Here is a 14556-nt window from a genome sequence, read left to right as displayed (position 1 = left end):
TTAATCTTATTAAATCCAACCCTTGAGTACACATGTTTTTAATAGTTCGTGTGACAAGGTTAAAACGTGCTCCATGAAACACATCTGCGTGCTGTGAAGTACCATAGTTGCCTCACGGAAAAACACTCGTGCGATTATTGAGTTGCAAACTGAACTGGCCATCGTTTTTCTTGGAATACCATTTTTACTTGAAAGAACAACAGACAAACTGGTTATGCAAACGTGCGTTTGTGGTCAGGTTTTCTCAAAATAACCCTGTCACTTTAAGGAAAACAACTGACAGCATTTGTTGGAGGTGATAAGAGTTTGGGGAAACTGATGTTGCCACCATTAGCTTGACGGCTTCGCAGTGAAGAGATCAGAGGTGGTAATAATGAATGTGACTTTTTAATACTGTAGAATGAAGTGTGTTGACATTTGGAAGATCGTAGCGGAGTCAAGCAGTATTTTCTAAATGATGAGTGGGTTTTAACGTACTAGTATGAAAAGATCACTGATTCAGTATTAGATTCCACAATGCAACTAACTTTAAGAAGTTACCATTTGTCAGGATTGGGTATAGTGTCAAGAGCATACACGGTTACCTGAAAAGCCGTTAAAATAGTTCTCCCTTTTCCAACTACATAGTGGCCAGATTTTCTTCATGTGCTTTAACGAAAACATATTGTAACACACTGAATACAAAAGCAGATATGCAACTCGATTTTACTTTTTTAAAAATATTTATTTATTTGGCTGCCTCGGGTCTTAGTTGCAGCATGCGGGATCTTCATTGCAGGATGCGGGCTTCTCTAGCTGCGGTGCGTGGGCTTAGTTGCCCACAGCATGTGGAATCTAAGTTCCCCGAACAGGGATCGAACCCGAGTCCCTTGCATTGGAAGGCAGATTCTTAACCACTGGACCACCAGGGAAGTCCCGAGACTCAATTTTCATTTAAGCCAGACAGTAAAGAGATTTGCAAAAATGTGAAACAACGCCACTCTTCTCAAATTGGGAGGGGGTTGTTACTTTTCATTAAAAGTATGTTATTTAGGCTTACTGTTAAAGTAACAAATCTTTTAAAAATTTTCTAGCACATCAATACTCCCACAGGTGAACTTGTCATTTCAAGGAAAACTGAGTGTTTGTTGCAATATCACACATGCGCTTTCAAGTAAAAATTGAGTTTTGGAAAACTAAACATTCACCGCCATTAGCAGATTACAGAAGTTCTCTGGGAGTCTCAATTTTAGGTGTAAAATAGGAGTTGGTGAACTTTTACTAAAGGACCAGATAGTAAATATTTTAAGCTTTGTAGGCCATATGATCTCTCTTACAGCTGTTCAGTTCTGTCAGTGTTGTGTTGCACAATAGCCTGAGACAACACGTAAACAAATGAATGAGACTGCATTGCAGGAAAAGTTCATTAACAGAAGTAGGTGGTGGGCTACATTTGGCCTACAGGCCGTAGGTTACCAACCCTTGCTGTAAAGGGACTTTGAGGCAAAAAAATTGAGAATTGCTGCACTAGACTTAACAACTAGATGGTATAACAGATTTTAAGATGTTCAGGGAATTCTCTGGTGATCTAGTGGTTAGGACTCCGTGTTTCCACTGCAGGGGGCACGGGTTCGAGGGAACAAAGATCCCGCATGCTGCGCGGTGATGCTAAAAAGAAAAAAAATGTCGTTCAGCTCTAACTAGATTTTTAGCAAGTTAGCCTAATGGCAAAAGCCCAGCAAACTAATGTCATTTTGTTAAACAGATGGCTTAAATAGAAAGACACTGCTCATAGATGGTATGATGTCATAAAAATGCCAGTTCTGATTAATATTCCAACAGGATTTGGGGGGGATAGAAAAATTGATTCTAGAATAAGTTCATATGGAAATTATGAATTTCTAAGGCAATTTTAAAAGCAGAGCAAAGAACTTCATCAGATACTGTCACACCATAATCCATAGTAATAAATAATAGATGCAGTAACAGACAAAAGGATCAGAATAAAGAGCTCAGAATCAAGCCCATGTACATATGGGAATCTGATACATGATAAAAGTGGTTTCAAAATCATTGGGGAAAGGATAGAGTACTTAAAAGTTGGTGCTGGACAAACCTACATTTTACAGAGAAAAGTAAATATGGATCTCTTGTCACCGTATACAGAAAATAAATTGCTTTAAAGGTAAATCTGTAAACTAATGAAAATGTAGACTATTGTGAGTGGGCAAGTATATAATTAAGACCTATGGCCCTCGTTAATTCCTTCTAACTACAATTTGAGTTGTTCTCTTTCCCCCTTGAGGTTCATCTCCACTGGAGTTGAGGGACTACAATAAACATCGTACAATTTGACCTTTTACATCTGTATCCAGAACAAAACCAAGACCTCTTAAAGCACAAACCATAAGCATAAGGTGAAAATTGATAGGTTTTATTTTGTAACCATGGGAAAGATTGAATGAAGAACTATCAATGGATGTTAAACCTTAGGAGGAAGTTTTGGCAAGGAGTAGAATATTTGCTTGGCCTTAAAGTGGCTCCCCACAGATTGCCGATTAGTTGCAAGAGAAAAATAGCACCTCTATACTGGAGAAACTGGCAGCCAATTAGGTAAAATTATTGTATCCATGTTATATTTACTGAAGTTGATAACTAATGTGGGTGTTTAAGACTATCCTGAGAGGACTTCCCTGGTGGCGCAGTGGTTAAGAATCCACCTGTCAGTGCAGGGGACACGGGTTCGAGCCCTGGTCCTGGAAGATCCCACATGCTGCGGAGCAACTAAGCCTGTGCGCCACAACTACTGAGCCTGCACTCTAGGGCCCGTGCACCGCAACTACTGAAGCCCGCGCGCCTAGAGCCCGTGCTCTGCAACAAGAGAAGCCACCCCAATGAGAAGCCCGAGCACCTCAACAAAGAGTAGCCCCCGCTTGCCGCAACTGGAGAAAGCCCGCGCAAAGCAACGAAGACCCAACACAGCCAAAAATAAAAAGACAATATCCTTAGGAAATACGCACTGAAGTATTTAAGGGGAAGGCCGTGTATATGTATGCAGCTTGCTAGCAAGACAACCAAGGATAAGAAAAAAGAGGTACAGCTAGGATTACAAATGATAAATGGGGTAAAATGTCAATGATAGGTGAGTTTGAGTAAAGGGCATATGACTTATTTGTAAATTCTTATTTGTGCAACTTTTCTGTAAGTTTGTGGTTATTTCCATATAAGAAGCTTTTTTAAATGGATTGATTTTGGCATAAAAATTGACGTTTTGCTAATCTTAGAAAACGTTAGTTGGCTAGCGTGAAATATTTAAGCCCATAAGGATTATCTAGAATACAAAAAACCTGGAAATCAACAAGAGAAAGACAAGTAGCCCAATAGAAAGACAGGGATTGAACAGGTAATTTACAGAAGAGTAAACCAGAATAAATGGTTAATCTCTTTTTTTTGATGTGGACCATTTTTAAAGTCTTTACTGAATTTGTTACAATATTCTGTTTTATGTTTTTTGGGTTTTTGGCCTCCAGGCATGTGGGATCTTAGCTGCCACAGCCCCTGCATTGGAAGGCGAAGTCCCAGTTAATCTGTTTCTGATAGATTTGTATACAGTTGCAATGGATAGATGTTGAAAACAATTCCAAGCAAGGAAAAACAGAATGATAGCTGGTGTGCCTTATCATTTATATAAATTTAAACCATGCATATCTTCACTATATGTTTGAAAGTAGAACTACAAAAATATATTAAACAGGAGGTGTATATGATTGAAGAGAGGAATGCAAGTGGGAATAGAAAATAAACAGAAAAAATAGAATCAAAAGAGAAAAAAATAGAATCAAACTAGACAGGGGTATTCTGACAAGTCAGCAAGCCTTGAGCTCAGGAGGTGGATGAGTTATAAGCTCGTACCCAAGGTCTGTAAGACCAAAAGAAGAAAAAAAGAAAAAGTGAAAACAGCTCCCAAGCCCTAATTAACTTGTCTCAATCTTATTGAGTTGGAAGCAGTTTTCATTACAAACAAGGGGCCAGCCCCAACTTGCCCGCTTTTCTGCTTGTTTGTGTCTAAACTCCCCTTCTGGCTTTCTCACCATAGCTGCGCCCTACTCCTAGCACACCTTTGGGAGTGTCATGAACACGTTCATCACATTTTTGTGCCAACAAAGGGACTCTTCCCAAGCTTTTCACTAAGAATCTGGTTGTCAGTTACTGAGAGTTTCAACTTGTGTGGTTTTTTTTTTTTTGTATAATTTACACACCATAAAGTTCACCCGTTTAAAATGTACAGTGGCTTTTAGTATAGAGTCAACCATCCCTATGATGTAATTCTAGAATGTTACCATCACCCTCCCCAAAGAAACCTTGTACCCTGATTCAGCTCTATTCGGCTTTTTAACCTTGCATTTCTTTCTCCCCCAGGGGTGGAAGTTAAAACCCGGGGGCTGGTCACTGCCCACCAGAGAAACGTGCAGCCTGGGGCTCCCCTGGAGTGGGTTATCACTCGGCAGGCTATATCTGGGTAAACACCTGGAGGCTTGAGCTGGCTCTGCGAAGATGTCTTTCAATATGTATATTTTTGAAAAGAAGTTAAGTGCTCTGGCAGGGGTAAAAGGACATCCAGGGGAAACACACCTCCACAGGCCCCCACACCCTGTCCAGACGCCTACTCCCAAGGCTACACGTTCAGTGCACTCTCATTTGTCTTCCCAGAGATGTTCTCACAGAGATTTCTCTAGTGCATTATTTGCACACCAGGAAGAAGCCATTGAGTAGCGCTCGGGTGGAATCAGCCTGGGAGTGGGGGCATGGTTGGAAGGCTGACTGCGTGCCCCTCCTCTTCCTTGAAGGTCCACCAGTCTGGCTTCCTGGAGCCCCTCGCTGCGGTGAGGGAAGACCTAGCGCCTGCCACCCGTGCACCTTTGTGCTTGGAGGGAGGCATCTGCACATGTGGCACTGGCCCAAGCGGCGCCTGCCCGAGGCCCTAAGAGGACCTGTTTCCAGAGCTGCAGCTCTACGTATGTGGATGCCTAGTGTGTGTGAACTTCTGTGAGCCGTGTGAGAACATGTGCGTGCTGGGTGGGCAGGTGTGTACACATGGTGTGTGCGCGCTGTGTTCACACTGCGTGAGGATGTGTGTGCACCCTGTGTGAGAAACTACATCCCATGTATATATAATGCTGAGTGTATGCACTGTGTGGGGACGTGTGTTTACACCGGTGTGTGCATGCTGTGTGTGCGCACTGTATGAGGAACCGTGTGCATGCCGTGTGTGCGTGCGCGCTGTGAGGACTGGTGTGCACATCGAACGTGCACGCGGTGTGTGGGAGCGCTATGAGAACTAGTGCTCACACTGCACGTGCACGCCGTGTACTCGTGCTGTGTGAGGGCTGGTGTGCATATTGCCAAGTGCACGAGGTAGGCGCCTGCTGCTTGAGGACCCGTGTGCAGCTCGCGTGTGCACGCGGTGCTCGTGCGCGGCTTGAGAACCGGTGCGCACATCGCACGTGCACGCCGTGGGGGGGACGCGTGCGCGTACGGACGCGCGCAGGTCCGATACGGCGCGGCGGCAGGGGCAGTGCGCCTGTGCGGCCCCGGCATCCCGATGGAGCACGGCGTCGACTGCGGGGCGGCAGCCGGGACGGAGGGGTCTACGCGGGCCCCCCCGCTTCCCGGGAAGATGGCCGAACCGGGCGCGGTGCGGACCTCGCCGCCCAACCACCGGCCTTCAGGTAGGGCTCCCGGGATGCGGCGGGCGCGTGGGAGCCTCAGGCCCCCCGGGCGGGCCGCAAGAGGTAGAGGTTGTGGAGCGCGAGGCTGTGGGGGGCGGGGCGCGGAACTGAGCTAATGTCCTTTCCTCAGCCCGGGGTCGCCTGGGCGCGGGACCCCGGGGCCGGCGCCCCTCACGGTGCCGGTGGCAGAGTACGCTCTCGAGTGGCCAGAGTGGGTGGGATTGGGGGTGGCTTAGGGTGGGTGGCAGGTATGTTTGGCGTGCGGGGACCGGGGCCACGCTTGATGCCCCAGGGGCCCGGGGGGCTGGCCCCGCATCGCGGAGCAGCAGGCGTGGGGGGCACTGGGGCCGACCGAGCGGGCGCGGGGGGTGGCCGGGGCCTGCGCGCCTGCCCAATCTGCGTCTCGGGCGTCGCGCGCGAGGGGCAGCCCAGCTTCATGCTTCGTGGCGTCCCCGGGGGGCAGAACCGGCGCGTCACCCACTGGCAGGGGTGGCCAGCTGCGAGCCCCGGGCCGGGTTCCCCTGCCGCCCGCTTGCGCTCCCGGCGGCCGCGGGTGCGCTGCCCAGGGGTCTGGCGGGGTCGCGGCTCCCTCGCGTGGCAGCGCGACGGATGAGTCCCCCGGCCCTAGAGGCTGCAGCTGCTGGGAGCTAAGGAGGGATGGTCCCCGGATTGGCTGCCTGGAAACGAGCGAAGCAGGGAGAGATTTTGAGGACATTTGGCAGAATTTTAGATAAGCTGGTTTCGCATCTTCTAACGTTCTGTAAAGTGGTTGCAGGTAGTGCGGGTGTGTAAGCAACTTGGAAACCGATTTCATGTTTTTCCTGGCAACACCTTTTTTTTTTAAGTTAGTGTGAGGTATTTTTAAGGCGTGTTTTACCGCAGTATAACGTGCATCCCACAAAAGCGCACAGATCTTAAGTATAGGATTTGGAGAATTATCACATAGTGAAGATCTGCGTGTTTTATGTAAGGTGTACCAAGGAAGGGAAGGAAATCAAGGGCAATGTTCTTTAGTCACTTAAAACATGGTTTTCATGGGGGAGGGGTATGTTCTGATTGGGCCTTCATTTGCATCATTTCGAGAAGGAGGAGGTGGCTTAAATCTTTCCCAGTTTGCGTTTTTCATCACGCATTTGTTTTGAAGGCAGAATTTAACAGATATCACAGGATAGTGATATAAATACTAAAAAGATGTACTTCTGTTTTCGTCCTTTTTGTTTGGGAAACTCGGCTGCATGTGCTAGGGAGAAACCCAAAACCCACCCATCCATCAGAACCAGCCTTGGGGGAGGGGGACCTAGTAGAATATAACATTGGAAAAGGGAGGTTGTTAAAGTTCACATTTTTATTTGGTCGAGTTTAAACAATTAGGTCGTTTCGATGTTTTAGAGGCAGGGCGGAGCTGTATGGTTGAGCCTGAAATATCTGTGATATTTTAATTTATTTGAAGGCACTCAATAAGGGGACATCCTTATTAAGTTCTACTTGGAAACTTTATTGTAGAAAAATAGCTTAAAGCTCTTTTCCTTCATTTGAAATTAGAAATATGGAAAGACATGTTGTGTGAAGGTTTAAAATATTTCAGGGAGTTCCCTGGTGGTCCAGTGGTTAAGACTCCGAGCTTCCACCGTAGGGGGCATGGGTTCAATCCCTGGTCTGGGAACTAAGATTCCACAAGCCGCGCGATGCGGCCAAAATGTATATATATATATGTATACACACACACACACACACACACACACACACACACATATATATATATACACACATATATATATATATATTTCATAAACTTCTATGTGCATAAGGGTTGATGTGGAATAATTGGAGTGTTCAATTTAGGTGCCAGGTAGTACCATGGTTTGTTCTTTCAAGTGGGTTTTGTGAGGCTAGGTACTTAGAAAAATAATGTCATCCTCAGAGAAGTCTTGATTTTTGAGTTTTTTGTGTTTTTTTAATATTTATTTATTTACTTACTTTTGTCCGCGTTGGGTCTTCATTGCTACGTGCGGGCTTTCTCTAGTTGCGGCGAGCGGGGGCTACTCTTTGTTGAGGTGCTCGGGCTTCCCATTGCAGTGGCTTCTCTTGTTGCAGAGCACGGGCTCTAGGCGCACAGGCTTCAGTGGTTGTGGCTCGTGGGCTCTAGAGCGCAGGCTCAGTAGTTGTGGCGCACGGGCGCAGCTGCTCCGCAGCATGTGGGATCTTCCTGGACCAGGGCTCAAGCCTGTGTCCCCTGCCTTGGCAGGCGGATTCTTAACCTCTGCGCCACCAGGGAAGCCCTTTGAGGTTTTATTATAATACATCTTGGTACTGATTACTCTTGGCTGCCCAAGGCCTTATCATTTGGGACCCATTCTTGATGAGAGTGAACCTGCATTTCTTGAGAGTCAACCATTGATCCTAAGCTTGTGCTGAGTGCTGTGAGGGGCAGAAAAGACTAAGAGGCCTGAGGTGTTTAGGCTCTCGGACAATTTCACGGCAGCACAGCTGGGCGATATGGGCCGGCAAGTGGTTTTCCTGGGAGCTGTTGTAGAAGGTCGCAGGGGAATACCTCTCTGGTTGTTTCTTCTAGCAACAGGTTCTTCCAATACTGAAATCCTGTGCATTTTTTCCCCATTACCCACCAGTGATGCTTGCTTTCTTTCCTTTCAGTTACTCCCAGAAGAGAAATTACCAGATGTGCTGTTCTCTTTAGTGCTTGTGTTATATCACAGTATCAGGAATGCGGAGCAAGCGCCTGTTGCTTGGTTCTGCCTCAATGCCTTTAGAGGGCAAGCAGAGTCACCAGGTCACCGTTGTCAGGCTGCCTCGCTGTTACACAGGTCCTGGGCACCGCTCAGTCTGAAATGCCCCCTTCTCCCCTTTTCCCTTCGGGCGTTCACTTCCTCTAGGCTTCTCTCAGTCTGAATTAAGGAACTCGTCTTGCCTGTGCCTGCAGCACCTGCAGGAAAGCACTCTTCTTCTTCTGCACGTGTGACGACATTAACCTTCCAGTTCCTCTCGGCAGGTGTTCATTGGGTGCCCACTGTGAGCAGGGCCCTGTGCTGGTGGCTCCTGCTGTCATTGGAGCTCGGGCGATCGAGATCCAGACTGCCTGGGTGTGAATGCCGCCTCTCCCCTTCCTGATGTCTCACCTCAGGGAGACACTGCTGAGCTTGAGTTTTCTCACCTTTAAAATGGGCTTAAGAACACCGTGGGGGGGGGGATAGAAACACTGCCTTGAAGATGAAGGAATTGATATCTGTAAAGCAGTGCTTGACACACAGTAAATGCTGAAGCTGGTTAGCCATTGTCCCTTCTGTTAGATGATTGGCTTGAGGGCGAGGCCTGGTGCAGAGGGTGACTGGATGGTCATCCTACTCCCCCTCAGAGGTTTTTGTCTTTGTTTTTGCGGTACGCGGGCCTCTCACTGTTGCGGCCTCTCCCGCTGTGGAGCACAGGCTCCGGACGCGCAGGCTCAGCGGCCATGGCTCACGGGCCCAGCCGCTCTGCGGCATGTGGGATCTTCCCGGACCGGGGCACGAACCCGTGTCCCCTGCATCGGCAGGCGGACTCTCGACCACTGCGCCACCAGGGAAGCCCCCTCCTCACAGTTTTTTCACGCAACAGGTGTGTAACTGATGTTTGACAATTGCATTATGCTGGGAGCAGCTCCACTGGGTTGAGGAAATACTCGTGAGTTGGATTAAAGAAGTGTGTCGGTGGAGGAGCTTGAGATAGTGGAATTACAAAGCATGTTTCCTGAGGCTTGTTGAACTTTCCAGTGCTTTCTGCAGGTAAATACTGTTTACTGAGTTCAATCCATTTGCCCATGGTTCCCTGGTAAGGAGGGAATTGCTTTGAGTTGAGACGAGGTTCCCTGCTGTCCTTCCATCTGCCTGTCTTCCATCCCCCATCCTAGATCAGGAGAATGGAGGAGTGCAGACTGGAAGTTCAGGAGAGCCTCCCCCCAGGGGCCACAGTAGGGAAAAGGAAAGGCTGAGAGTAGGGCCCCAAGAAATCAGAGTTCTTCATCCTTTCTCAAAGTTGCTACATTTAAAACCATTCTTTTTTTTTTTTTTTTTGCCACACTGCACGCCTTGTGGGATCTTAGTTCCCCGACCAGGGACTGAACCCGGGCCCTCAGCAATGAAAGCGTGGCGTCCTAACCACTGGACCACCAGGGAAGTCCCTAAAACCATTATTGACCATTGTCATCGTAGAGCTGTTTGGACCAAGAGGAGCAACTTGAGCTTGTGCGTGTGTCCTAACGTTGCAAGTCCCTTCGACAGTGAGAAGGGCCAAGGTCAGGAGCGAAAGAAAGTTGTATTTGATCTGGGGCTTCTGGCTTTGTGGAGTTATGGCACTGAAGGACTCGGACCTGGCAGGACCTTCAGGGCAAATTCCTGAAAGTCTGACCATCAACTGTTTCTTTTCTGATGTACTGACCCTAGTGACCCGACTGGTCAAATTCTGTCATTTCTATCTCTATCCCTTCTCCTTCTCCACAATTAAAGGATGTTTTCCTCTCATTCAGATGCCCCATCTTCTGCCATGGTTCACTTTTTAAAAGAACATCTTGCCTTCTGTAGTAGCTATACTGATTGACTTATAACACAGTAGGATTTGCAGGGTTGCTTTGGGCAGACGAGAGATGTGGTTTTCTGGGGGATGCTGGTCAATAGTCTAGTGGGCTTTGTTGGGAGGGTTTAACAAGGTAGAACTCATAATGGCTCAGCATAGTAGGTGCTCACAGGGCAGGTAGTCTGATGATGCTTATGATGGTATTGCCCAGTTCCGGGGGGTGGGGGAGGGAGGGTTCGCATGCAGAGCTGACTCTGGCAGCAGTCTGATAATTTGAAAACTTTCCGTGGCCCTGCCCTCTAGGCTCTTTTGAACGAATTACACCAGAAGAAGGAAGAGGCAGTGGTCCAGGGTGGCTGCCCTTGGGGCGCCGTGGCCCAGGAGGGATTGCTCACCGCCCGGCTCATGTCTGAGGTGACCGCTTTCCAATGAGGAGTCTGCCGGCTAGGCACCTGAGGCTCCGGGGCACGCTGGGCCTCGGGATCCCCTTCATCCGCCTCTGAGCTCTGTCTCAATGTAGGCCTCGGTCTGCTTCTCTCTTGGGGAGCGGTAGCTTTCCTCTTGCCATTTAAAATGCCCAATTCAGTGGTTGTCAGTATATTCACAGAATTGTACAGCTATCACCACAGTCAATTTTAGAACATGTTCGTCACCCCGCAGAGAAACCCCATAACCATTAGCTGTCATTCCCCATTCCCCCTCACCCGTCATCCACTCCCCAGGTCCTGGCAGCCACCCATCTACACTGTCTCCATGGAGACCTCTAGGCTTCAGCCCTTGATGTGCGCACATATTGTGGTTGCCCGGAAGTTCTCGGGTGGCTCTCCATGCATCAGGGATTTCAAAACCATCGTTCTGCACGCTGCATTCTTCAGGTCCAATACTTGCGTTCACCGCAAAGCCTTGTCTTTTCACCTCCTGGGCATTCCTCTGCTCGGGGCCTGCAGGGCCCTGAGAACCTGAATGGAACCTCCCAAGTAGTCTGCAGTCATATATTGCACATGTGTTCATTTTAGCTCCTCAAATAGTAACAGCTGCTAATTGTTGAGCACTTATGTCCCAAGCACCGTTATAAGCACTTGTCATACGTTATTTACTTTATTCCTCATAGCCATCCTTTATACTGTTTTTATTCTCATTTTAGAGATTTGTAATTTTCTATTCCTGTGTAGCGAAACACTCCAAACTTACTATTTCTCACCATTCAGGGGGTTGGTTGGGCTCAGTTGAGTGGTTCTCCTGCTGCCTGTGCTGTCAGCTGGGAGCTCAGTGGGGTTGAAATGTTCAAGATGGCCTCTCATGGTCTGGGTGTCTCAAATTACACAAGGAGTCTGTCCTGGCCTTCCTCACAGTGTGGCAGCTGTTCTTCAAGAGCCAGGAAGTGCAGGTTGCCAGTTCTCTTATGGCCCAGACTTGAAAGTCCCAGAATGTCCCTTCTGCTGCATTTGGTGGTCAAAGCAAGTCACAAAGCCAGCCCAGATTCAAGGGGCGGGGAAATAGACTCCACCTCTTGAGGTGAGGCATGGTAAGTGCCTACTAGGAGAGGAAGAATCTCCCTTTTCGGAGATTCTCTACTGTAACAGCTAAGTACATTGACACTAAGAGAAGTTAAGTAAGGGAATTCCCTGACTCAGCCCTTTCACTGCCAGGGCCCAGGTTTGATCCCTGGTCAGGAAACTAAGATCCTGCATGCTGTGTGGCACGGCAAAAAAAAAAAAAAAAAAAGAGAGAGGTTCAATAAGTTGGTCAAGGTCACACAGTAAGTGTGTTTGACTCTAGAGTTAAGTATTTTTAATCTCCATGCCTCTGTGCCATTCCAGATAGATTATAACAAATTCCTTTTGCACATGGGTCATGCCTCCCGCATTTTCTGTACCCCTCTCAAGCTCTAGCTCAGTACTATCGATATACATTTTATAAGGATTTTGTGTACCTTTTTTTATAGTATACAGTTGTTTTTCTCTACAGAGGTGATGAGGACCTTCATTTCTTAGAATTACAGCAAAAGTTTTATCAACAAAAATGCTTAGAGGAAGAGAAGTTTCATTTAACAGAATTTCTTATTTGCCAGGAACTAAGCCCCCATCCCCTCTGTGCCAGCCTTTATGTTGGGGTCTGGAAGATCTCCTTAGTATGCTTTCCTGTCTTAGAGCACTGCATTGGCTGTGACTGAGGACTGCGGCTCTTAGGTCATCACTCTGGAAGGCCCACGGAAGATTCTCTTATACTCTAGCCCAGTGTGTCTCTAACTCTTAAATACAATTTAAAGGACTTACTAGAAACAAAATATAAAGCACATGTAAAATACAGGTCCCAATTTTAAAATATCAGATTAGATACCAGATTCCAAGATATCAATGGGTATCACATTACTTTGTCAAATTGCTATGAATGTTTCTAAATACGTGCTCTCAATTTATGTCCTTATTGTGGACGATAATGAACAATAAGGAGGCTGGCATCTGTCCACAGGCCACACTCTGAGTAGCTCTGTCCTGGGCCAGCATTTCCCAAAGGGTGTGGTACCTAAGAGGGCTTAGGTTACACGTGGACAAACTTATCTTCTCAATTTTAGATTAATGGTCCTGTGGATTCTTTAATTGTGTTGTAAAAATACAACTAATACATCAAACCGTAATTTCATGAATATTTTCAAACTGTAATTTCACGAATATTTTCAGAATGATTAAAAAAATGAAAAAAATTCAGTTTAAAGAAAACTACTAAATAATGGTATAGGTTGGTGCTGGCTAATACCAATAGAATGCTAGTCACATATGTACTCCTAAATTTTTTAATAACTGCATTGAAAAAGCAAAAAGAAACGGGAAATTAATATAATAATACAATTTATTTAATTCAGTATATCTAAAATATTGTCATTTCAACATGTAATCAGTGTAAAGAATTATTAATGAGATATCTGACATTCTGTTCTTTGCACCAAGTCTTCCAAAACCAGTGGAAGACTTTATGCTTCAGCACATCTCTACGTGGACTAGTCACAGTTCAGCTGCCCAGTAGCCAGCTGTGGCTAGTGGCTCGCATATTGGACGCGGTGATCTAGAACATTTTCCTCATGGCAGAAAGTTCTGTTGGTCACATAGGGCACCATGGTATTGAGTGTGGTATGAAGAACAGGATGTATGCTGCGGTATTCAGTCTATCTTAGATCTCTTGTGTGGAACTCAAAAGATGCTTTGATAAAACGGTCTCCCCTACAATAAGGCAAAACCTCCCTGGACCCTCAGGCTCTGGAGGAGAGAAGCTGCTTTTGCTTTCCCCAGGGTGGGCAAGTGCCGAGGCCCTGGCACGGATTGTCTCGGGGACCTGGCAGGCTGTGGAAAGGGAGTGGGCTCGGCTTTGTGGTAAATGTTGGGCTGTTACGGAGGGAAAGCATGGTATGATACTGATGGAACAGTGGGAGGAGAACGGTATTAGCCAGCGCAGGCTCTCCCAGGTTCAGTGTCGGGTCCGGTGGGGAACCCTGTCTGCGGGGTGGGGTCTGCTGGGCTGGGTCAGGATGGGCTCTGTGAGGGCAGGTCTGGTCATTTCGCCCCAGGGCTAGTGATGTGCTTTCCTAGTTCCTGTTCACAGAAGCCACACTCTGATTATGATCAACAAGTTCTGGTTGGCTGACAGGACAGACCCCCTAACTCTGGAGACCCCATAATTGGACAGTTCCAGTGAATTCAGGGGCTTGTCCCGCCTCCCGCGTCCTAGGTTTGATGATGTGGCAGAGCTGGCACTGGCTATAGGGGGACTTACTGGGCAGGGCCACTTAACCCGAATTCGCTTTCAGGGCCTGAAGGACAAGTCCCTGCCCAGACCAAGTTGTCCTCCTCCTGAGCAGTTGGTCTGTCTTTGCCTTTGACACCAAGTCTTTAAGAGTTAACGGTTGGTGGGGCTTCCCTGGTGGCGCAGTGGTTAAGAATCCTCCTGCCAGTGCAGGGGACACGGGTTTGAGCCCTGGTCCGGGAAGATCCCACATGCCGCGGAGCAACTAAGCCCGTGCGCCACAACTACTGAGCCTGCGCTCTAGAGCCCGCGAGCCACAACTACTGAAGCCCGCGTGCCACAGCTGCTGAAGCCCACACACCTAGAGCCCGTGCTCCGCAACAAGAGAAGCCACTGCCATGAGAAGCCCGCGCACCGCCACGAAGAGTAGCCCCCTCTTGCCGCAACTAGAGAAAGCCTGCACGCAGCAACGAAGACCCAACACAGCCAAAAATAAAAATAAATAAATTTTTTTAAAAATTAAAACAAAAAAAGGGCTTCCCTGGTG

The sequence above is a fragment of the Grampus griseus genome, assembly GCF_964374135.1.
Source record: "Grampus griseus genome assembly, chromosome: X".
Classification (NCBI taxonomy): domain Eukaryota; kingdom Metazoa; phylum Chordata; class Mammalia; order Artiodactyla; family Delphinidae; genus Grampus; species Grampus griseus.
The sequence above is the reverse complement of the archived record's forward strand: the minus strand, read 5'-3'. Positions refer to the sequence as shown.